Here is a 22,070-nt window from a genome sequence, read left to right on the forward strand (position 1 = left end):
GGTCAGGAGAGGGGGTATGTGGAGTTTGCGTCCTGGCTCAGAGGTAACAAACCCGACTAGTATGCTTGAGGATGCAGGTTCGATCCTTGGCCTCACTCCATGGGTTAAGGATCTGGTGTTGCTGTGAGCTGTGGTGTAGGTCACAGATGCGGATCTGGTGTTGCTGTGAGCTGTGGTGTAGGTCACAGATGCGGCTCAGACCCTGCACTGCTGCCATTGTAGTATAGGCCAGCAGCTGTAACTCCGATTCGAGCCCTAACCTGGGAACTTCCATATGCCTTGGGTGAGGCCCTAGAAAGCCAAAAAAGAAAAAAAGAAAAGAAAAAAAAAAGAGGGGGTGTGTGTATTTCAGAACCAGCTTTACTCCTGACCCTTGCAAGTCCTCCCTGCCTCAGTGTCCTGATGGGTCATGTTAGAGATGAACCAGATGATGTCTACAGCCCACCACGAGCCTGCTCTTTGCCTTGGCAAGAGTTTCCCCTGGATTGAGGATTTTACTTTCCATATGGGAAGAAAGCATTCTAGGAGCATTCTTTGGGTGACTTTAGAACAACTTGACCTTTCTGAGGAGACTTAAACCTGATTGCTTTCTTTGGTCCCTTCCAGTTCTGTTTCCATTGGGGAACTGGGACCTCTCCAAGATCCTCTAGTGGGCTGGAGTCCCTGTAGAACAAGCATGCCAGGATAAGTTGATTCTGATCTCCTAAGACCTTGCTCCTCCCAGGCACCCTCCCATCCCAGCCTGTGTCAGCTACAACACAGTGCCTGCTGCCTGAACCCCAGGTCACACTTGGAGACTGGACTCATAACCTACCAACAGGGAGACACACTCACTTAGCATTAGCTGCCTGGTGTCTTCTTTTAAAAATTCGTTTCGGGGACCTGCCTGCTATGTTTCCTAGTTACCCGGCACATTCTCAGATTTTGCTCAAACAGACCAGACTATCACTCACAGAATCCCTTCATCAGCTCAGGGGTTCAAGAGCACAATGGCTGCAAAAGCCATGCCTCTGATGTGGGCCAGGAATAAGCAAAATCATCATCTTGGTGAATTACAAAGGCCAGCCTTGCACTTCCTTGCTGGGCACTCCATAGGGATTCTTTATGAGAGTGTCTGTCACAGAATCTGGGGTGAAAGTGCCCCAGGAGAGGGGGACCCTGGAGGGCAAAGGACAATCTTATTCCTCCTATAGCACCTAGTGTGGTGCCTACCCTGAAGTAACAGTGAGGTATTGGAGTGGATGTTGAATTTCAGCCTTTCATTTAATGCTTATAAAAAGGCAAGCAGCTGTCATCCCCAAAGGACAGGTGAGGAGTCAGACAGCAAGGAACCTGCCTTGTCCAAGGTCACAGTCCTGGTGGAAGAAGCAGCATGAGAACCCAGACCCACCAGCCCTGTGCCTCATTGCTCTCTCTGCATTGCTGCCCAAGCTGTCAGCTGGGTGGGGACCACAGGACAGGAATCAATATTCTAGTTATTTACACTCACATTGCAGAAAATATTGTGTTCAGGCATATTCAGTTTGCTTTTGTTTTTTAGAACCTGCCCAACTGATTTGCCTAACTGTCAGGTCCTCAGCCTGGCACACTCTCTGCTGTGTATACATCAGAAAGGAGGCTTTCCCTTGAATCATGTTTTCCCAGCTGGTTGCGGAAAGAGAAAGGCCTGTGTCCAGCTTGGACTCCAGTTCAAACCCTGCTAAATGCTCTGTTCAGCCCCACACCTGACTCTGCTGGTGGAAGCTTTTCTCTTTTCATCAAAGAGAGGAAACAGAAATCCCTCAGAGCTTCCTGGGAGGAATTTACAGAGTAAAGAGCATCCAGAGCCAGCAGTTCACCTTAAATTTTTGAGAAAATAAACGAGGAGTTGATGATTTGGAGAAAAGGCCCCAGGCTAGATGTTACTAGCTAACTGGAGCTGAGATTGCTTCTAGATTATTCAGTGACCTTGAGCCAGTCACTTCCCCTTGTGGAATCTATTTCTACTTTTCTAAAACATAAGGGAACCCAATTTCTTAAATGCTTTAATTCTGAAACATAGGTTCCTCCAAAGTATTTGTATTTAATGAAGTTTAACACAAGGTTATAAAGTAGAAGCACTTTGGGGGAGAACAAAGAATCACCTAAACCAACAGAACTGAACAGAGTGTTTTCCTTTGTGTTAATATGTTCCCTTAGGGACCAGGATAAAGCCCAACATTATAAAGAAAAGTCTTGAATATTTGCATAACGAGCTTAGGATCTTGGCAGGTAGCATTTGTGTGAAGCGCGATGCTTATTTCTCATGGTGGGAAGCGGGGAGAGCTGATAACTTACTGAGTGCCTGCTCCGTACCAAGTGCTCGATGTACAACAGGGACTCAGCAACCCAAGTATGTGCCATAGTCATTCAACATTTAATGAAACCGAAGGCCAGAGCAGCTGCCCAAAGTTTCAGGGTAACCTGCAGAGATTTCCTTATGCCTTTATCACACTCCTCCTCCCCTCCAACATCTTAATAGGATGGGCATCCATAGTAGAGGAGAAATGCATGAAATATTGTCAAAGAAGTGGATTAAGGTCAGCAGTTTTTATTCACATTCCATTGTAAAGTGGGAGGGTTGGACAAGGTGACCTCTAAGATCCATTTCACCTTTAAAACCCAAATTTGAGCTACTTATTTAAACAGGATTAGCAAAATGCATTCTGAATTACAACACCCCCAAGAAAAAGCCCCAAAGGCAAATTTCACACTCAAATATGTTTGGAAAATATTACTAATTGTGTCTTTAATTAGAGACTTACAGTGTACTTCATGATGTCAAAGGCTCTGATAAGTCCTGCAACAAAAGTCTGCATAACTATTTAATCTATTTTCTGGACATATTAGAGTCTGAGCCATTTTTTTTCTCCCCATATTAACATTTAGTGAAACTGCTTTGCTATTTAACACACTTTGGAAACACTCTAATAATTGTAAAGTTCATGAATCCTCACTCCTTCCATGTCTTGCCTTCCATCCTCCTCTCTATGGGTAGAAAAGCAGCAGATCTCAGAAAGGGTCATAGGCAGGGAGTAGGAGAAGAAAGTTCATTTAAGGCTAAGGGGCAGGGGTGGGACCATGTTCAGCTTGTACTTGGAAGAACAATTCACTCATAGCTCTTAAAGTGCCGGGAGAGTTCATTCATGAAAAGCAAGAATGTGAACTCAAAAAAGTTCTCCCACAAAATTGGATATTGCTACAGCAGTTTCTGAAACTTTGATGCAAGAAGCACTTTGACACTCCCTCTAAATTTATGCATATGTAAACACATTTATAGGCAAGTGCTAGCTATTCTGTTTGTTTGTTTGTTGTCTTTTTAGGGCCTTGCCCAGGGCAAAGGGAAGTTCCCAGGCAAGGGGTCTAATCAGAGCTACAGCTGCCAGCCCACACCACAGCCACGGCAATGCCAGATCCAAGCCGTGTCTGTGACCCACACCTCAGCCCATGGCAATGCATGATCCTTAACTCACTGATCGAGACCAAGGATCAAACCCGCGTCCTCATGGATATCAGTCAGGTTTGTTACCACTGAGCTGCAACGGGACCTCCCCCATTCTGTTTTCATCAGCCCTTCTAAGGAATCTCCCTCCTGCCTCTCCCCCCTTTAATGTCCATATAAAATGGAATCTCCAAAGTGCTTGTCATATATGGAAACTATTTCCTTGATTTCCCCTGGTTAGTGCCTATGTATCGTTTATATCGCAGTTTAAATGTCACTTCCTCCACGATGGCTTCCCTGACTGCAGATTGATCTGGTCTGCTTTTTCTACTTCTGGGACAACCTGGGCTACTCTATGAGAGCAGTTCTCAGAGCTGATAATTATATATTTAGGTGATTCTTTTCTTAATGACTGCTTCTCTCAGTAGACTTTCGACCTCATGAGGACAGGGGCCATGCCTGTCTTGCTCCTATGGCAAACTCGGCATCCAGCACAGACTGGCAAATAGTAGGAGCTAAAGAAATATTTGTTGGGTGGGTGAATGAATGAACGAATTTTCATGCTAAAAAGTAGGCCTCATCTGCCTGGGCTCTACATCAATCCCTTGAGCGCCTTTGCTATCAACTTTGATGTCATTTTTCTATTTAAACTCTATCTCCCCCTTCAAGTTTGATGCATGCTCTGGCGCCTCTCATCTCCTGACCTCAGCTCCCCGCCGCCACTCTTGGCCACATCACTCACACACCACTAGGTAACGCCCACTCATCACAACAACCACGACCCAACCTCCATCCACCCCGTTGGGCCTGACCCCAGTCATCTTTCCCGTGGATGGGAAGACCACCGGAGGGGTTTATGATTTGTTACCTATAAATAAAATCATTGACTTTTAAACATCAAAGCTACCTTTAAGGCCATTTGTTCAACTTCATCTTTTGTCCAGCGAAGAAAGTAGCAATCAGACAAGATAGGTGAATTGTCCTTGGGCAGAGAGCAGGATGAAAAGATGTCTCTGGGTAACCCTCCAGGAATCCATTCTGTGTCAGCACTAATTTCAAAGCTGTGTCTGCTTTCTTTATTTTTTAAGTAAAAATTCTGATACATGCCTGACATTTGAAAAGAAAAAATGGTGGATTCTAAAGTGTTACTTAGAGACTGTTAGAACTCTACAACTTTGTAAGGTTACTTACCCCCATTTTACAGATAAAAAAACCTGAGAATTGTCATGATCATGAAATTAGTAAGTGGTGCTGCTGGGCCTGTCTGCTTCCAGGTCCTTTGTCCTTTCACTCTTTTGAGTGCCAAACACACAGAACCACTTCAGACTATGGCAGCCTTTTCTGCTCTCTAGTCAACCATGAGCTGCTGAAAAACAGAGATTACATCTTCCTTATCTTTGGCAGTACCAGCCCTGAGCTCAAAATGTTGGCGTAGAATAGATCCTAAATAAACGTTTAATAAGGGAATAAATGATTGAGAAAATAGTCAATAATTAAAAACTTGAAGCAGCCGTTACTTCCTTATTATGTCCATGAAGGATGTGTAGGAAGAGAGAGCTGTCAACATTTCTCTAAAAAATGCGCAGAAGCTGAAGAGAGACCCTTACCTTCCTAAGCTGAATGAACTTATAGAGAACAATTTGTTTTCTTGCGTATGGTTTAGAAATAAAAATCTGGATCGATCTTATTGAAACAACTGGCATATGGTTATAATTGCAATGATGTGTTACTCACCAAATTCGAATCTAGACATGGTGGTGGAAAGAAGGTAGGAACCCCTGAGGGAGACACTGCTTCTTACCACCAAACTCGACATAACCAACACGCACACATACGTGTGTGTGTGTATATGTGCGTGTGTGTATGTATAATATTAGTTAAATGGTTTGAGACCATTGTATGAAAGCATAGACTGTTGAGAGTCCGCATACATGAATTTGAATATATGGATAGAAGTGTGATTTTAATGCTTTTGAATATATATAATAACCCTCCCTTAGTGGCTCTCAAGAAGTAGTTTCAATAAATGTAATTTGACTAGTAATTAATGCATTGAGTGCTTCTAAAGTGCCCTCTTTGTCCTTTTTTTAATAGCTTTAAGCCATCCTTTGTTATGACATTTGTTACTTGCATGAACAAGCCCTTTCTTCCCCTTTCTATCACAAAGGTGAACCTCGCCGGAGCCACCAGCATGGGAAACCCAGAAACTCCAGAAGAAGAGAGGGCATTTCGAGTGAAGGTGTGTGATGTGTGAAATAGTAGTCTCCGCCTCCCAGGATCCCGAGGGATCATGGCGTTGAAGCGTAGTGTGTCTTAGCACGTGGCTTGGCACGCGGTACCTGCTGAAAATCCAGCAACTGTTTATCAAAGCTGAGTGGGGAGGGGGTGAATCTGGGCTGCGCGTGGGGAAGGCAGGCCGGAAGACCAGCCTGGCGACCAGATAATGCTCATTTTCTCCAGGTCTCCTGGGATTGTTTTGGTAATTACTCCAGCTTCTTCAACAGCTTGTGATTTGTCCAGTGCCAGGGAACCTGGATTTGCATTGCATGATGCATAATTCATACGGCACGGACAGCAATTATGAGCTAATTGAGGGGTGTAATGTTTAAAAAAAGGATCCATTATGAGGAACATAAGGGATGTTGGGAGAGAAGAAGCTCTTGAGTCCATGGAGGCTCATTCGCTGTAATTCCGCTTCCTTTAAGATGACTCTAATTGTCTCTTGAAGGGCACGGCAGTTCCCCTCTCTCACGAGAGGTCCTGGGGGCTGGGCAGCCAGAGCTGCTCTTCCTGCAGCAAGAGGGCTCAAGGTGGGCTGGGGTGGGCTTCTCTTTCTCGTGCTCTTATGTGGTTAGCTTTCCAGGCGCAGTTCCTGACATACTGACATAGTCATCTGGGTTAATAGGATTAGAGGGGTGTGATGTTACCGGAACCATAATTTCTGAGTCAAAGTCAGGATCATTTCCTGGGGAGAGAGACAGTGTGGAAAATACAGTTTGGTACAGAATGACTAGAATTTCCAATATGAAATCCTATGTTGGGGGGATTATAGAACAGCCATACATATGTGTGTATGTGTGTGTATACACATGCACATATATATATGTGTGTATATACCTACATAAATATATGTATATATTTGTGTGTGTGTATGTGTGTGTGTGTGTGTGTGTTATTGGGAACTCCACTAAAACATTCAGGAGCTGGGCTATCAAGTTATAAGGAGCCCTGACCTGGTCGCAGTATGGCATGTCTGTCTATGACTAGGTTAGCCTCTTGCTGAAAGGACTTTGGGATGTCACCACCCCTCTTTGAGCCTCACTTTCTCCATCTGTATGAGGAAATTGGGTGAGATGGCCTTCTGGGACCCTTCCAACTCTGATGTGCTGTGTTTCTATGCATCACACCTCATCCTCCTGATCTGAGGTGTTAAACTGTCTTGACAGATCAATCTTTGCTCTCTGGGGACCAACTTTATGTGCCTTAAAACTCAGAGGATTCCTATTGTGTAACTGTCACGTGTAGTAGGAACTTTTCTAAAAACTGGCTGTGGGGAGATAACGAAATAAAATCACTTTTGCATTGGTGTCCATTACAAAATTAGGGGCATATCTCAAAATACTGAATCAAAGATATTTTGTAAAGGAAGGGTTCGTGCCAGCATCTGCTGCCTCTGTTGTGCAAGAAGTTGGGGTGATTGACCTGATGCGCTGTTTGTTTTGCTATCTTTTCAGAATTCCACAGACAGAAGACTCCCTAGCCTATCTCTCATTTAAGGATCATTCACTAATTGCCATTTGAGCCTGTATTTTTCTCTTCACCCTCAACCAAGGATTTCCACATAAACATTTGATATATGAAGCCCTCCCTAAACATGCTGGCTCCCATGAACATGTCTGCTTGAGCTGGGGTGCAATATCACACCTCACCAGTAGAGGCCACTTTCTGGCACATGGTGTACACACAACCTGAAGATTCACAAAATCATGGAGAATGGAAAGTAAAAGAGATCTTATAGATCATTTTGTCCAAACAGGCATCGTGCACAGTTCCCTGCTTTATCATGTCTGGAAATTAGACATTCGGTAGAATTAATCTGTTTAAACTGAAGAGTGCCTCTCGTTGACTGTCATGCAGCTGGCTTACACTGTCTCTTCATTTAAACCGAGCACCTGGCCAGTTTGCATGCCTTTTGAATAATGAGGACATTTAGCATATTCAAGGTGGAGATTGTGTTATTCTCTGCCTGGGGTGCTAATGCAGCTATTTATACCAGGAGCCAAAGCAGATCTTTCACCTGAAAGTTGGGCTGTCATGTCTGTTTAAGCATTCAGGCCAGCTCTGCAGCTTATTTGAGAAGACTTTCAAATGGGTTTTGCCCAGAGTAATTGATCACCTGTGGGCCGAGGGTTTCTTTCTTTTCTTCTTTTTTTTTTCTTCAAATAGCTTTTCCAACAATTTAAGAAATCCTTCCCCAAACCTCAAGAGAATGAGAGAGATGACCTTAAAAAGGATATGTCTATTTACAAAGTCTTGTTTTCAAGAGAGTCAGGGTCACCGTCAGGATATAGCAGACAAAGGAAACTCTTACTTGCCTTGAAGAACTGGCAGCACAGATGACTTTTCTTTTTATTTTTTTCCATTTTTTCATTTTTCCTTTTTTTAGAAATAACCATAGGCGAAGATCCCAGAAGGTAAACTCATTCCTTTAATGCATCTAATTCTCCACGATGCATGTGGCAGGAGCAGAGACGTTTCACTAGCCCCCATTGCTCCTCTGGGCTTAAGGATTGATGGCCTCTGCAAGTTACATCCTGGTAAGAATAACCACTCACAGACACCCCATATTTAATCTTTATTTTTGAGTCTTCCTAAGCGAAAAGTCACAGCAAAACAAAATTGCCATGATGCTCCAAGGGTTAATTAGACATGGCCCAGAAAAAGCGATTTCCTTCTTTCTGCCTTAAATTTGGGGCTTTTCATTCTGAGTGACTCTTGGCTTCTGCCAAATGGAATAAGATAAATGCGAGCTCCTAATTTGAACTCCCCTCCTTCCTTTCCCAGCTGCTATTTTTCAGTTTTCCAAAAAAAAGAGAAAGCTCTTTGGATCTGCTGCTATTCACAAACCTGAAACTTGATTCTCTTCCCTTCTGGTTTGGGGTCCAAGTACCTATGGAAGGAGATGATCCAGGCCCCTCTCTCAAAGGATTCCTCTTCCAGATAATAAAATAATTTCCATCTCCTTTCTCTGCTCTCCAATCAGACTGAACATGTTCATTGTGAAGTCTTCTACTCTGTTCTGACTTCTTTGTTGAGTTGTCCAAAGAGACATCGAGATCTTTTCCTTTTTTTTTTTTTCCTCAAAGGTCACAACTAATTCCAAATCCATCAGCTAGTATGAACACTTTAAATTGTTCCCTTAAATGAAACTCATTTGCTGTCATGTTACTCAATTACTTGGTTTTCCCAGATCCTTCTTGGTTTTCTCATAAAATACCCTTATCTTTGTTATCTTACAAATGTTGAAGCATCAGCAAATTTTTGAGCTCTGTGCTATTCAGGGATGTCTTTAAAATTTCTTATTTCATTTGTTCAAGTATTCATTCAGCTGGCATTGAGCATCAGTGATGCTTGGGGCAGATAATGAAGAGAGGCTGGTTCTAATGGTTTCCTAGATTCTAAATACTGGGAGATTGAACAGGTCCCCTTGTTTGGACAACCCACCAGCAACCATCTTGGAGATTCAGATAATTCTGGCAACTTTGCAAACATAAAGTATGGTCCCCTTGAGGAAAATCACCCCCAAACACAGAAGAGATGGACTAGTGAGAACTTTGTAAACTATTTCATAGTTTCCTTACAACCTTTTGAGTATGTTTTAATTTGCAAAATAAGGCCTTTGGTGCTTTGCAATTTAAAAGGTGCTTCCCTGTACGTTGAGCCCTGTAACAAACCTGAACCTATTATTTGTCCTTTTCTCATCCAAACAGTGCTAATAAGCACCTTGGCCAAGGTCACACAGCCAGCAAATGACAGAGATCACCAAAACCTGAGTTTTCTCCCCACCTAGCAAAGCCTGATTTCTTCACAGCCCCTCAGTGCATTCTCCAGGCTGCTCTCTCTTTTTAAAAGCTCCCTCCACCCCCACCCCTGGCAGCCACCATTCTCCTTACTATCTCTATGAATGTGACAATTCAAGGTGTCTCATACACATAGAATAACATGGTATTTGTCATTTTGTGACTGTCTTATTTCACCTAGAATAGTGTCCCAGAGGTCCATCCTTGTTGTAGTGTGTGTCAGAACCTCATTCCTTTTTAAGGCTGAATAGTATTCCATTGTGTGTATATATCACTTTTTGTTTATCCGTGTATCTGTTGATGGATAGTGGATTGCTCCTACCTTTTGACTGCTGTTAACATGGATGTACAAATATCTCTTCAAGAACTTGCTTGTACTTCTTTGAGTATATATCCAAATGTGCAATTGTTAGATCATATGGTAATTCTATTTTTAATTATTTAACGAACCAGAGCAGTTACACCATTTTACATTCCTACCAACCATGCAAATGGGTTCCAATTCTTACTCTTATTCCAATTATTCTTATTTTCTTATTCTTATTTCAATCATTATTTTCTGCTTTAAAAAAATAGTATCCATCCTAATGGGTGTGAAGTGGTATCCCATTGAGGTTTTGATTTGCATTTCCCTAATGATTAGTGGTGTTGAGCATTTAAGCCACACTCTGAGATGGACGTTATTCCCATAGACTGGGATTCAGTGAGGCAAGGGACTCACCTGTGTAGGTGATACAGGAGTAAGAGGTAGGATTTGAACCCTGTTTTTGAACTCTCAATCCAGTGCTGGGTACTACATGAATATTTCTTAACAGGGTTTTCAGACGCACTCTCTGGGACTTATAAGTTCTGAGCTCAGATGCTTTAATTCAATGACAGTCCAGAACAAGTGAATATAAGCTTATTCAGATCACTGAAATTGTTGGTTCTTAAAATGTGGTCCCCCGAGCAGCAGCAGCAGCAGCAAAAGCATCTGTGAACAAGTCAGAAATGCTACCCTACCCCAGAAATACTGAATTAGAAACTCTGTTGGGTGGGACCAAGCAATGAGAATTTTAGCAAGTTCTCCACATGCTTCTGGTGCACGCTCAAGTTTGAGAATCTGGTCTAGATCGTTGGTTCTCCATTTGGCTGCTTATTGGAATGGCCCAGAGAGCATACAGAAAGGTCCTGATTGGTCTGAGATTCAGCCTGGGTGTTAGAATGTTTACATTCTTCCCAGGCAACTCCAACGTGCAGTCAAGGTTGAGGACCTCCACTTTAGAAGGACATCTTTTCCAAAAGTGGCCCCTACATTTTCAGATGTCCTAAATGTGCTACAGTCATGCTGGCACCATGTTAATTGTTGCAGACTAATGGGGAAAGTTCAAAGGCAGGCTCAGTGATGTCTCCCTCACCAGATGAAAGCCAAGTAGCACCCGTGACCATGCTGTGTGAACGGATGCTTTGCAGATGTTCCAGGAGAGAGAAGTGGTGGGGAATTGCCACCCAGCAACAGGGCCGTGGAAACCTCACAGGATCTGGCCCTGCTGTGGCAGACGTCATCAGATGCATGTCTCAGGTGTGAATTCAAGTATGGCAAAAGCAAAGTGACCTTTCACATTAAATGAATGTGGTTAATTCACTTTTGCTTGCCTTATATCTTATGTTTTCATCTGTAATGATGTTTTTGTTTCTCATCATCTATAAACTACAAGCACAGGAAATTTATTCCTAGCTTCGGTTTGTACGTCTTTAAGGAACATTCAGATATATAATCATTTAAGTCAATAGTGGGCACTAGTGGGAATCTGCTTTTTTTAAGGGTCCTAGGCTCTTCTAAGTTTGGGGAATGATAGCACTCTGCTTTCTGTAGAAGTGAGTCTTGTGTGCCCAGACTTGGGTCCACAGAACCCCTCTTGGTACATGGGAGTTTGAGGGTCCCTGTTGGGGGATCCCAGCAGGGTCAAAGCTAGGCAGTCCCTCTTGAGGGTACCAGTCTGACTCTAGCCTGTTTTCTCCTCCTTGGGTTGAAGCAGAAGTTATCTTTGAAGATTTCCAGGCAATAATTAACTATAATTTCAGGGGAAGGAAATTTGGTCAGTTTCTACGCAGTACAAATTGGCCTTCCCTATCTGTCTTGGATGGAGCTTTGTATTGGACTCTGTTATCGGGCTCTTTCCTGGAAGCATTGTTTCCCATTTCAATATAATTGCTTCAAAATAATGTGAAGAGATCAATTGCCACTTGTCAGCTGTAATTTTCTGCCACTGGAAAAAAAAAAGAAATGTGGGGAGGAGAGCAAACTATGGGATGGCTTATTCACCAGGATGGAGGGAGGGAGGGAGGGGGCAAAGCTGACTCTGCCTGGGAGGGGGATTAGCTGGGATGAGGGGGGCCCCATCTCTGTGCCTGTTGCTCTTGTGGCTCTCCCGGTCTTGAACCTCTCCCTGTGTCTTCCTCATCAAACCCTCCCCATCCTTCCAAAACTGGCTTCTAATCCCAGACCTGAAAGATCGTAGGGACCTCTTGTTCCTCTAAAAGTACTGGTTTGCTCAACCTTTGATGCATGTATTCAACAGATATTGATTGAGCACCTAAGTATATGCAGGAAGGCTTTGGGCTGCAAGGAACCCCAAACCTCACTTAAGGGAGTTTAAACAAATTGGTGTTCATTTTACTCATGTAATAAAAAGTGGCTCTAGAAGGATTTAACATCAGCCTCTCAGGAACATTCTTGCTTTCCCAGCATATTGGTCACCCCTGGTTATCAGATGCTCAAGCTGGGCTGCAGGCATCCAGTCAGCATTCAAAACAGGAAGAGGGCAGAGTAGAGGCTTCTTCCACGAAGGTCCTTCTGATTAGGGAAGCCAGGCTTTCCCAGAACTCCAGCAGAGTTTTTTTTAAATAGCTTCATTGAGATCTGACTCTCATACAACAAATTGCACATATGTAAAGTGTACGATTCGATCAGTTTTTTAAAAAATGAAATGTAATTGTCATGTGACATTACATTAAGTTTTAGATGAGCAACATAATAGTTTGGTATATGTACCTATTGCAAAATGATCACAACAATACGTTTAAAAGCCCATCGCCGCACAGTTACCATCTTTTTTCTTGATGAGAACTTACTTTCCAGATCTACTTTTTTTTAAGCAACTTTCAAAGAAACAACACAGTATTGCTAGCTGTGATCATTTCTGATATATGTATACACATGAGAGCATCACCACAATCAAATACCGACTGTATCTTTTACCTCCACAAAACCTTTTCTGGAAGCCAGCTGCCCACTTTGATGATGTTTACATTTCTTTTTGCTGCTTCATTGGTCACTCTTAACTGGAAGGGTGCCTGGGAAGGTCACTACTTTGATTTCCAGCAGACAAGGGAAAGGGGGATAGAGTGTGAGTGTTGGGCCAGATAATGAATAGAATTTGCCCAGCCTCCTGCTCGGGATCCAGGGAAAGAGAGTTAGTGAAAAGCGCAGGCCCCTCTCATCATGCAGCTGGTGGTCAGCACTCTCAGCCATGTAGCTGGCATGACCTGGTTACGTCCGTGTTCCAGAGCTGTCAACAAATCGGTTGGCTGCTCTACTATTCTCTCCCTGCACTTGCACTTACAGGAACTGACTCTCTCCTCTGCCACAGCTGCCTCGAAGCTCAGATGGAGGAAGGGAACTAAATCTCCTTTTATTGTGCATCTCCTGTGTGCTAGATGTCAAGTGCCTTCTGCGTATCCCATCCTTTCAGCGATCCTGTGTACATGGTATGTGAAGTGTTTGTTCTTTCTCCTTTTTCCATGTTTGGACACTGAGACCCAGAGGGGTGGAGGGGTTTGCCTGAAATGGCACAGCTTGGAAATCAGCAAGCCGGGATTCAAGGCCAGCCTGAGACGATCACCTGTACTTTCTTTCCAAAGGTATCTCTATACCAGACTTGAAATAATGTGTTATATGTAGATTCAAGCTCTCTCACAGGCTCAGGGAGCTGAAGTGACCTGCCCAAGGATCAGTAGATCTTGGACCAGAATCTTTGTCTGGTGGTCTGATCATCGTTTGTTCTACCTTTCCTCAGCTCAGGTCACTCTTGGATGTGTGGTGGGGGAGAACAGAAGGGAAGGGGCAGGCAATAGTGGAAAATCCAGGGGAGGGAGGACTGCCATATTTGGCACCACTTGGAACTGTGAACTGGCTGCTGGACCTTGGGGGCCCCCCTCAGTACTCTGGCCCCGAAGAGCCTCTTTCAGTCTCTGACTCTGGGATTCCTCCATGCCTCTCCATGGCCTGTTGGTGCTGACATGATTCCTGATGCTTCTGCAGCGGCGACAGTGCACAATTGGGAACAGGGATGAATTTCCTGAATTAGAATCCTCACTAGCTGTGTGACCTTGAAGAAGGCCAGTGGCCTCTCTGTGCCTACTTTCTCCATCCACGAAACGGGGACAATTATCCTGCTGTCTCCTGAGTCTGCTGTCTCGTTGGAGGTAATCACCTGTCCTGGGTGTGTCACAGTGAGTACAGGTGGGTCGCCACAGTGAACATGCAGAGGGAGAACTCCCCAGGTGAGCTGAGAAGCAGTTCATTCACGACTGGACCTCACTAGGGGATAAGCCACTACTCAACAATACTGGAGGCCAGGTCCACACCCAGGCACCCTCACATGACCCTCGTGGGGCTCTCCCCATCTTGCAGCTGTGAACCCCTGACTTCAGCACCTGCCCATGAAGTCCCACCCCACCAAGATCTTCCTGTCACCATCAGCCCACACCCCGGTGCCCACTTGCTTTGGCCTCAGTCTGGACAGTGGCCTGGGCCCTGAGGCCTTGGGGCGTTACAATCAGAAGAATGTCAGCATCTCATGAGCTTGGGACAGGGGTTCATGGCTGGTAAATATGCTTTCCCATCTCCTGAGGTCTTTTTCAGAGAGTCCAGAATTCTCAAAGACAGGGTCCTTTAGGGGAAGCAGTACGACTCTTTCTTAATTCTTTAAACAGCCTGACAATCTGAGGAATTGTTCACAATGGGAGAAGTCAAGATATCTCAAATGGGGGAAGCTTCCAAACTGGTAAATCCTGCACGTCTCACAAACATACACAGAATGGCGGTTCCTTGGAACAAGAGCAGGTATTGAGAGAGAGAGAGATCCAAAGTCAAAATCAGTGTGAACAGGTGCCTGCGTCCTCAGAGCTGTGCTCATTTGCCTGCGACACTGTGGGAGTGGGGGTGGCATAAGCAGCCCCCTCAGGGGACTGTCTCTCTGGACGAGAGTGGGGGGAGCGCTGATCTCATCAGCCTCGGGTCATCAGCTGCCTGGTTGCTGGGCGAGACTAATCAAGGCGTGCTCGTTCTCTGCCTCCCTTTTCCCCTCTGGATAATGGGGGTGGTCTTCATGGTGGCCAAATTGAGCCCAGGAGCCTGGAGCAGAGCCCTTAATGAGGGCTGCTTGGTGATGAAAGGCCCCGTTAAGCTTCAGCCACCATTATTGCGCGATGGAATAAATGTGGCCAGCCTAGGAGACGTGCACGAATAAATTTGAATAGCAAGACACAAATGCGGCCCTTAACTCCGACGAGCAAATAGAGTTTAATAAAGAGGTAAACTGAGACCGCTTTTATTTATCGCTGTGTAAATGTATTTAAAAAGGTATTGGCTTTCTGCAGCTGCAGAGGCCAGTTCCTCCGCAGCCCGGTGCTTTAATGCCTGCCGCTGTTATTAGAGCTGTAATGAATGAGCCGCTGTGAGTGCGCTCTTCAGAAGGACTGCAGAGGTACAAGATTAATGAGATGAGAGCATTGAAAGGTACAGACGGCCCCTGTTTCCCAGCCGCGTGCAATGTCTGCAGCGGCACCTCTGGCTTTGTTTGCTCCACAGTGGCTGAGAGGCTGCGTCAGGGAAATGTCCCCAAGATCGGGGCTGCAAAAGAACACACCTCCCTCCAGCACTCAGCCTCGCGCCCTGCACTATGTCCCAGCCCCTACCCCCGAAGGCTGGCTGTCCTGTGGCTGCCTCTCTGTCCTTCCTACCCTGGCCTTGTTTGGGCTCTGGCCACCCCTCCTCTATACGGGTTTTATCCCACACCACCTGCACAGCCCTCTGTTGAGGATGCTTGTGGCATCTTTCCCCGGGGAGCCTGACACACACAGCTGCTTCGCGCATGGGGAGTTGCACTGCAGGGCAGCTTCTAGGAAAAGGTGTGGCATGTCTGGTTGCCCACTTAACCCTCATGGGTCCCCAGGGTAGGGTGGCTGCCCAATAAAGCAAAAGTGATCTTGGGCGATGACAAATGCATCAGTTGGTGAGTGGACTTCCCTGAGTCAGGAATTTTAAAATTATTTATAGAATAGTTATTTGGAGGCTGTAACAAACAAGTCTAAACTTTACTAAGCTCCTTCAATATTCGTCGACGGTGCCATTTCATGACTACCCAGGAGGCAGGTCTTATACCCATTTTATGAATATGGACACAGAGACTCGAAAAGTAAAGAAATATGCCCGAGGACACGTGGCCAGAAAGTGCCAGATTAGAGACCCTCCAAAGGGACCCACTCTTTTATTTATTTATTTATTTATTTTTATTAATGTACAGTTGATTTACAATGTTGTGTCAATTTCCACGGTACAGCAAAGTGACCCGGTCACATATATATTCCCTTTCTTATGTTATCTCCCATCCTGGTCTATCCCAAGAGACTGGATATAGTTCCCTGTGCTTTACAATAGGACCTCACTACTTATCCAAGTAATAGTTTGCATCTACTAACCCCGAACTCCCAATCCATCCCACCACCCCACCCTGGCAACCATGTCTATTCTTTAGGTCTGAGAGTATGTTTCTGTTTTGTAGATAGGTTCATTTGTGCCACATTTTAGATTCCACATATAAGTGATATCACATGGTATTTGTCTTTCTCTTTCTGACTTACTTCACTTAGTATAAGGATCTCTAGTCACATCCATGTTGCTGCAAATAACTATTTCATTCTTTTTGACAGCTGAGTAGTATTCCATTGTGTACATGTACCACATCTTCTTAATCCATTCATCTGTCAATGGACATTTAAATTGTTTCCATGTCTTGGCTGTTGGGAATAGCACTGCTATGAACATAGGGGGGCATGTATCTTTTTGAATTACAGTTTTCTCCAGCTCTATGCCCAGAAGTAGGATTGCTAGATCATATGGTAGTTCTATGTTTAGTTTTCTGAGGAACTTCCATACTATTTTTCATAGTGGTTTGCAAATTTGCATTCACACCAACAGTGTGGAGGGGAACCCACTCTTCAATGGGCACGAATTCTATCCTTGGGTCTCAGGTTATGGTGAGCTTTTTCAACTGAGAAGCAGAGTCTTCTTGCTGTGGTTCCCCTTTCAGACATGACCTAGATTGATTATGGAGAACTGGCTACTAACTAAGGAACAGAAATCACTGCCCACCAGGGCAACAGGGCACAAATAGAGAATAGGAAGGTAGAAGCCGGGTGACCTGAGCAAGTCACTTCACCTCTATGAGCCTTAGTTTGTTCTTCTGTCAAGTGGGTGTAATAAAAAGCATTCACTTCATTTGCATTTTGTGACTAGCCAGTCAGGTAATATGTGTAAAATACTTAAAAACAAATGACAAATTCTCAATATATTTTCAATTTAAAAAGTATGAGTCTGTGATCCAGGTCAATATGTAACAAAAACTCTAAATGCAGGAGTTCCCGTGGTGGTACAATGGAAACAATTCCTACTAGGAACCATGAGGTTGTGGGTTTGATCCCTGGCCTTGCTCAGTAGGTTAAGAATCTGAAGTTGCCGTGAGCTGTGGTGTAGGTTGGCAGCTGTAGCTCCAATTGGACCCCTAGCCTGGGAATCTCCATATGCTGCGGGTGCGGCCCTAAAAAGCAAAACAAACAAACAAACATCAGCAATAAAAGAACTCTAAATGCAGATTTGAAGTACAGCAAAAGAAAAGTTCAGCATCTTTGCCAGCCTAACACGAAACCAGAACAGGCCATCTTGAAGACAGGCTGGAAAGGCTAGGTGGGCACTGGTCACTGGATGGTCTTTATCAGTAAAGTTTCAACAGACAATTGTGGACAAGCTTAGTACCTGCTCCTGTGCTGGGGATACAGCAGTAACCAAAACAGAGCATGTGCCTTCCAAAATCTCACTTTCTAGTAATGCACAGTATCAGGTGGCAAGGGCTGCAGGGAAAGCAAAGAAAGCAGAGAGGGGGGTGCACAGGACCCAAGTTGGTGGAGCATGCCACCTCAAACAGGCTGACCAGGCTCGGCTGCACAGAGAGACCTTCCAGGAATGACCTAGCAGGTAGAGAGTGAGCTGTGTGCATGTCTGGGTGGAGAACTTGCAGCAAAAAGAGCAGTGCAAAAGCCCTGCAGTGGGCGGGGGGGTGCCCCAACATTGGAGGGTAGCCAGCATGCTGGGGCCAATCAGACAAAAGGGAACATAGCAGCGGGCACCCAGCTGCTGCAGGGGGCCAGACGCTTTCGGCCTTGCAGATCCCGCCCCCTACCTTGGGAAGTTGACCTCTTCTCTCCCTGCAATGACAACTAAAGGAGGGTGTGTGCCACCTCCAGTTGACTGGGGGAGGGGGCCAAGTTGTAGAATCAGGGCAAGTTCCGGGAACAATGAGCAGTGCTGTCTGGTGGGCCATGGGGGCAAGAGTGGAAGAACTGGTAGAAAATGAGCCTAGACAGGGTGGCTGGGCACAGAGAAGTGGCCTTTAGAGGCTGAGAAATTCCTTAGGCCCCAAGTTGGCTAAGGGGTCTTCTGCCCATGAATGGTTTGGGTGTGACCAGATGCTGGCAGGCAGCTTTAGCTCAACACAGACTGTCAAGGGGCCTGGACAGGGAGAGAACATGGGGGTGGTGTTGGGCTGGTCCAGCCAGAGAGTAGGAACAGGGAGAAGGGAACCAGGACTCCCAGAGGCAGAACTGGAAGCCGACCCAGGTCGGAGCCCACCCCCAGCCCTCCTGGCCCCACATTAGTGCTTATTAGCACGTCCTCTAATGTACCAAGAAATTCAATTTCCTACAAAATAACCAGCCAAGTCCCAAGGGAGTCAGAAGCCCTATTCATCAACAGCCGGGCTTTCCGGGGACCATGCTGCTGTCTGCCTTGGACTTCCTTCCGTGGGAGCCTGGCCCACTGTGGGGAGAGCGACTTATTGGCACCTTTATAGGTTAGGGTGTTTTTTCCACTGGATTTGCTGTTTCTGGGTAAACAGGCATCAAATCAGCGGTTGGCATGAGCCAAAGGAAAGTTTGCAAACTCACCATGCGGCTCAAATTAGTGAGCAGTGCCGTCAGTAAAGCATGTGCACCAAAAAAATAAACATTCAGGATGTCAGGGTTGCGGATATTCTTTTGCGGCCTTTTAGGGAAGGCAGATGTCAATTCCTTTTCTTTTCAATACCAAATAAAAATGTCACTGGCAATATTTCTGACTCCACTTCTCAATGGTCAGCAGTCATGTGTGCAAATCCACATGAGGGGGTGATGGATGTGTGTGAGCAGGTTAGAGGAAAGGTGTACATGGACACACGTATGGCCACGGGAAGAGTCTTGCAAATTTGTGTAACTGTGCACACTCATGAATGTGAGTTTGTCGGCATTTGAGCACATGTGTGAGATTGTGCATGTGAGCCCATGAGTGTGTATGTGCCTGTGTGCGTGGATTGTGTGTGTGTGTGACTGTGTGCATGGATTGTGTGTGTGTGTGTCTAAAGGCATGGATGTGTGTGTGTATGCACATATGTTGGTGTGTGTATGAATAAGGGTGAGTGTGGGTGTGCACAGGAGCATATACTGGGTGAGTTTGTGCACATGTGCAGGTGTATCATGGGTGGATGAGTGCATGAGAGTGAAGACATGTGCACGCCCATGGGTGCCCGTGTGCCGTGCACAGACCGCGAGTGCTATTTCCTAGCCGCCTGCCCATCACCTCCCTCCCTCATTCTTTAGCAGAAGCCCCAAGGCTGCGCCAAGAAAGCTATCAGGACCCCCATTTGTATCCTGCCTGTCATCCTCCTTGGGGCTGGGCAGGCGGGGCTGAGGGGATGCCTGCCCTGCTCCTCCAGGCTGAGGCCTCCCCTAAAATAGAGGAGGATTTAGCTGTCTGGGAGGGGGCAGCCCCAGGCTTCCACTGTGCTCCCAATTACTGGCACCTCCTGAGCGGCTTATGGAAAAGGCATTGGTTGCCACGAGGAAGATATTCCACTGGAGCATTCCCGTTCCCCACAAAAAGAACCTTCTGCATATTATACACATTTTTCAATGTAATTATCCCCAGCCCACACACACAGCTTGGAGGATTAAAACATAAAATACAGTCTGCTCCCCACACATGAGACCGACACTACAACTGGCATCATAATAAATAAATGAAGTGGCCTCTCCTCTCCTTCCTCCCCCTCCTCCTTCCTCCTTTCCCCTCCTTTCCCTCCTCCCTGCTCCTGTACCCCTCTTCCTCCTCTTCTAATCCCCTCAACCCCTTCTTCCTCCTCCTCCCCCTCTGCTTGGAGCTGGGCTTGGTTTGATTCTGTTTCTAAATCCCATCTATCCCCTCCCGGCCCGCCCTCCACCCCCACCCCAGCACAGCCCACAGCGGGCAGCATCACCGCAAGGGGGGGTCACCCCCAGGCTGCTGCCACTCTGGAACAAGGGCTTTGTTCAACAAGCCACCCAGGGCTCTGTTCACTGCATCTGCTGCAGAGGGTTCACTGCCCTAAAAGCTGGAGGAAGGGCGGGGTGGGGACGGGAGGAGGAGGGAGGGAGATTTTAGAAGCAAATGGCTTCGTGGATCATTGAAGGGACATTAGGAAGCGTTCTGGAGCACCAAAAACCAAATGCCTCGGTGCAAACGGATGGAAGGGCGTCAGCTGTGGAACTGCAGGCTGTGAGCAGCCCCGGTTGCTAGGGAACGCCGAGAACGTTTTGTCTTCAGGCTGCAGATCCTGGATCCACCTGGGATTTCCAGTTCTAGAGTCTCTGCCAGCCGGTGGTGCTGCCAGCTCTGGCGGGAGGCAGGAGCAGGAAAGCTGTGCAGCCCCAGGCGGCAGCCCGAGCCTGAGGGCCAGGCTGGCCCTCCGTAAAACCAAGTATGCCTTGGGGGTAGGTTTGGCGAGCAGCACGAGCCGGTGATTTCCTTTCCACAAAAATGCTGGTGCTGGGCTTGGCACACAAAGCTCGGATCACAGGGGTTTCAACATGCTAGCGTCAGGGTCCCAGTTTGCAACTTGGAGCTGGTTAGTTCTGAGGTAGGGACCCCCTGCCCCGCCCCCACATTCCCCCCCACACCCCCGCCGCCTCTCTCTCTGCCCCACTGCCCCAGCTTTCTTTTGCACATGCATACTCCTTGGGATGCAGGGCCCATGGATTTCTCTCTGATCCCAGCATGGCACCCTTAATTATACTTAAGCTCAGTTCAATAATAAAATATGTGGGGTGGTCCTGGTCTGCACAGATTAATTAGGTGTTTGGGATGAGGGACAAGGGAGCTGGTTCTGTTCACCCTAAGTTTTACTACAGATGGATTGTCCTGGGTGGGAGCTCAGGAGCCAGTTTTTGTTAAGGTGCTGATGAAATACTTCCCCAGTGGTCCAGGTCAGTCTTGCATAGCAGAAAGAATTGGCCAACTTGCGTTCTCATCCCATCTCCAGCACTTAGGGTGATATCACACAAGGCATTGACTCTGGCTGATTCTCAGTTTCCTTATCTGTAAAATGGGCTAATTGAGGATTGAGAAAATAATATACAGAAAGGACTGATCACAGTGAATATTCCCATGACTCAAAGACTGAGCCCCAGTGCTTGTTAGAAACTCTATGAGTTGGGCTGGATTTTTTCTGCCCTACATTCTTGTTCCCCTTCCTTCTGCCCTACCCAGGCCCTGCCCTCAAGCCCTCAAACCCTGGAATCTGCTTGAATTTTCCATTCTGAATCTGGGCCAGACCGGAACCTGCTGGTGAAGTACTGGCTGAGGGTTAACTTTCAAGGAATTTGCAGCTGCTTTCCCTGTCTTTGTCACTGCCTGGTGGCTGGTCCACAAGCCCGTTCACCCAGGACAGTCACTGTGCAGGTAGAGAGCAAAGGCCCAGACCACCTAAGGGAGGCTTCCTTCACCTGGCAGCATAGGCCCTGGGACCCCCGGAGACAGAGACCTTGTCCTGCGCATTTGTTCTTGTGGCAGTGGCACCAAAGCCATTTCCCCCAGCACAGCCCGGAAGAGGACAGAAAAATGTGTTTCTAGCTCAGAGCCTGGCACATCAGGCTGTCCCCAAATCTTTGTTGAATGAAAGAGTAGCTGCTTTGGGGCTATAAACTTGTTGAGGACCCTTGGTAAGCTTAAGGGTGGGTTGCCAACCCCACTTTGCAGATGGGGAAATGGAGGCTCAGGGAAAATTCAATTTACCAACAGTTGTATAGTCAGTTTATGGGGCTCAAATCTAAGCCATAGTGATCATTGGGGTCTAACCAGTCCCATGAGTGTTTTTTCCATCACATTGGACCATTTTCCTGGCCCCAGTTTGGGAGCATCGGCT

At 46.1% G+C, this 22,070-nt stretch overlaps 1 long non-coding RNA gene across 2 annotated transcripts in view; it reads left to right on the top strand.

Moving 5' to 3' along the window:
- LOC102163764 overlaps nt 1-22,070 on the top strand; it is a 525,917-nt gene that overhangs the window by 475,717 nt on the left and 28,130 nt on the right. The window contains exons 7-8 of one of the 2 annotated variants that reach the window (XR_002338696.1): nt 5,628-5,699; nt 13,173-16,468. The exons of the other annotated variant lie outside the window; for it this stretch is intronic. This is a non-coding gene — a long non-coding RNA (uncharacterized LOC102163764). Of the gene's footprint in view, nt 1-5,627; nt 5,700-13,172; nt 16,469-22,070 lie in introns of those variants that run through there. 2 annotated transcript variants of the gene reach the window in all.

Source organism: Sus scrofa, chromosome 14 (assembly GCF_000003025.6).
Source record: "Sus scrofa isolate TJ Tabasco breed Duroc chromosome 14, Sscrofa11.1, whole genome shotgun sequence".
NCBI classification, from domain to species: domain Eukaryota; kingdom Metazoa; phylum Chordata; class Mammalia; order Artiodactyla; family Suidae; genus Sus; species Sus scrofa.